Genomic DNA, 3839 nt, shown 5'->3' with positions numbered 1-3839 from the left:
CCCGAAGTTAAGGATTCTAAAGACAAAGGGAAGAGTAGCAAGAGAAGAATCTGAAGACGCAAGGGGAGTCTGAGTGATGCCGAGAATTGTAGGTCAATGTAAAACTTGTGGATGTTTTACAAAATGCAATGAAATAAATTGCATGTGTGCTGTGAGACTAGACTGAAAAGAGGGGAAGAATGTGGATAAGCAAAGACCAGGAAGGAGGCTGCTGAAAACATGCAAGTCAAAAATGCTGGTGGCTTGAATCAGGGCAGTAACAGATTCTACAGGGTTGTCAGATTCTAGTTATTTTGGAGGTAGACTAGATGGGACATTGTGATGGATAATATGTGGGGATGGGAGAGAGGTATGGATCGAGGATTACCTTTAGGTTTTTGACTTATGTAGCTAGATGGATGGTGCTTACATTTGCAGGAATTGATACGTTTAGTGAAAAGATTGGTTCAATTTTAGACATGTTTAGGTGGAGGTGTCTGTAAGATATCCAAATGAAAATGTGTAAAACGCATCTAAATATGGATCTTGAACTCAGAGAAGAGGTCTGGCCTAGAAACATTTATTTGAAGGTATTTTTTTAAGAATGAGATTTCTAGGTGAGATAACCCAGAAAGAGCATGGAGTGAGAAGAAGGCCTAGAACAGAGCTCCAAGGAACTCTAACATTTAAATATCAGGGAAGGAAGGGTGATCCTATAAAGGAGAATAGCAAAAAGAAAAAAAAAAGCACCTAGTAAAGCAAAAGGAAAATGAAACATGTGGGGGGGTCATAGATGCCAAGAGTTTCGATGGTGAAACTTTGCCACATTTTACTGAGAGGCCAATTAAGATGGGGTCTGAACAGTGTTAACTGGATTTACATATAGTATCTTTTTCTTTCAACACATCTATAATACTACTACCACTACTACGACTTCTGCTTATAACAAAAGCTAATACATATTGCGTACTTTGCTTATCTTATTTATTACAACAACTCTATCATTATTCCCATCATACACAGACATAAGCTGGGTCACAGAGAGGTTAAATAATTTGCCAAGGGCACGCTGATAGGTAAATAGTGAAGTTGGGAGGGGAACCCATGCATATCTTTTTTTTTTTAATATATTTTTAAATGTTTTATTTATTTTTTTTGTGAGGAAGATCAGCCCTGAGCTAACATCCACGCTAATCCTCCGCTTTTTGCCGAGGAAGACCTGCTCTGCGCTAACATCTATTGCCAATCCTCCTCCTTTTTTCCCCCAAAGCCCCAGTAGATAGTTGTATGTCATAGCTGCACATCCTTCTAGTTGCTGTATGTGGGATGCGGCCTCAGCATGGCTGGAGAAGCGGTGCGTTGGTGCGCGCCCGGGATCCGAACCCGGGCCGCCAGTAGCAGAGGGCGAGCACTTAACCGCTAAGCCACAGGGCCGGCCCGAACCCATGTAAGCCTTAATTCAGCTTTTATAAACTTAAACTTTATACTACAACAATTATTCCCAAGGAAGGAAAACAGCACAATGAGGGCAAAAGTAAACAGAGGTGGAGCTGAAAGAGGGATGGACCAGAGATTGGAAAAAGAAGATGCAAGAGTAGGAAAGAGTGAAAGGAAAAGGGGAATCTATCTATAAGAGTCTACAATCCAGATTCCTTTTAGTGTTGGCATAACCCAATCGGGTTATGTCCTAATAAACCCATCGTAAGTTGAAAATATTGTGAGTCGAAAATGCATTTAATACACCTAGCCTACCTGAAACGTGCTCAAAACACTTTAATTAGTCTATAGTTGGGCAAAATCATCCAACACAAAGCCTATTTTATAATACAGTGTTGAGTATCTCATGTAATATCAAAGACTGTACTGAAAGTGAAAAACAATGGCTGTCTGGGTACAGAATGGTTGTCAGTGGATCGGTTGTCTACCCTCGTGATCGCGGGGCTGACTGGGAGCTGCGGATCTCTGCCCATGCCCAGCATCACAAGAGAGGATCATACCGCATATTGCTAGCCCAGGAAAAGAGCAAAATTCAAAATTCAAAGTACGGTTTCTACAGAATGCGTATCTCTTTTGCACCACCACAAAGTCGAAAAATCGTCTAAGTCGAACCATCATAAGTTGGGGACCATCTGTACAGGGTTCCTATTATGTTTCCTAGGGATGAGGCCTAACAACATGTAGGAGGTCTCTTTTGATAGGGACCAATGTGATGCTTGATATGGTGTCTCAGATTCCTCTTGTGTTCTTTCAGCCTCAACTCTGATTCAAGTAACAATTGCTGGGGAAATTTCATGAAGACTTCTACTCGCTTCATCTTGACACTTCATCAAGCACACAATGAATCTTTTTTCTGCCCTGGGCCTTCTCTGAGGCCATGAGTTGAGACAGCAGTTAGAGTCTACTGGTCATGCATGAATGTGCACCCCATAAATTCAGATTATTACCCCCCCCACCCCAAAGGCAACGCTCAAACAATGAGTGATGGGAGTCCATGTCTAAGTGATTCTCCTTGTAAATCCTGGGGCAGATGATTCTGAGGAGCAGCTGTATATTTTTCTCTGGATGCCCTTATGACCTAATGTCTTTTGTTTTCTCTTGATTTTTGACAGTGTTTTCCTTGGTCCTTCAATTTTTCAAGGTAAGTTTGGCTTGAAAAGTCTGGTGAGAATCTGATTTTCCTTCTCTCTTAAAGGAATTGAATTTTTTGCCTAGATGTCCAAGAGATTATTCCTCTTTTTCCCTTTAAAGTTTAACAGTTTTCCTGGATATACCTTTATGTTCGTTGTTCTGGGGTACTTTTCCCAGATCTGTGGTGGGCCCTCTGTAATAGAGTATTAAGGTATTTTTATTTCATAAAAGTTTTATTGGATGCTATTTTTTAGAATTTATTCTTTTTAATTGCTTTAACTTTTCCTTCAGGAATCCTATTATATGAGTATTGTCAGTGGAAATGTTTTATGCCACAAGACAATGGCAAAACTAATTTTAAAAATTCAAGAAAAGAAATATGAGGCAAGAATTTTATATCAAGCCAAGAAGAAACAGAAGAAAGTGAGGGGTTCCTTTGCTAAGAATAGCTAAGAATATGTAAGAATAGGCAAATCCTAAACTTTCTTGGAAAATATGCAGGGCCTCTTTGAGAAAGCAGCTGAAACTGGAAGAGATTTTTGCACAATCCATTTTGTGGGCGGATTCAAGGAGCCTGTTGTTAGGTCTGAAAAGAATAGAACAGTCTGGGTCCTGTGAACTCTCAAAACAAACAAGCTGAACTTTCTCTTGAATTCTTTTTATCTTTTTCTTCACTTCTTTTATAAGTTTATCCTTTTCACATTTTATTTCCCTTAAGAAGTATCATCTGTCATGTTTATTTGCTCTTGTAACCCTTTAAATTTAATCTTTACTTCTGAAATGACTTTTATTTGTAATTATTTTCTGGGCATAATCACATCATCTTGAGTTTGTCAAATTCAAATTTACATTGTTCTTTCATATCTTCTATTATTTTGTTATTTCCTTTTCACCTGTTTTGAAATATTAGATAACACATTTTGTTTTATGGATGTCTTTCTACAAATGCTTTCATTGCCTGTAGTGATATTAATCTGCCTGTTATTCTATTTTTTAAATTGTACATTGGTATAGTATTCTCTTATGATAATTTTCTGATTGTTTTTATGTGAAATCATTTTCCTAAACTTTTAGGAGGGTGGGGTGAGTCAGAATAGATTTTCTTGCTTCATGGCTATGAAGTTTCCTTTCTTTGATTTTTGCCTAGTGTTCAAACTAACTGACCATATATTTTCAGGAATCTCCTGGCTCTCTTTCCCAACTGCTGTATCAATGATGTCTTTCCTTTGCCC

The sequence above is a fragment of the Ceratotherium simum genome, chromosome X, assembly GCF_057802395.1.
Source record: "Ceratotherium simum simum isolate JZ-2026a chromosome X, ASM5780239v1, whole genome shotgun sequence".
Taxonomy (NCBI): Eukaryota; Metazoa; Chordata; class Mammalia; order Perissodactyla; family Rhinocerotidae; genus Ceratotherium; species Ceratotherium simum.
This window is presented reverse-complemented; position numbering follows the sequence as displayed.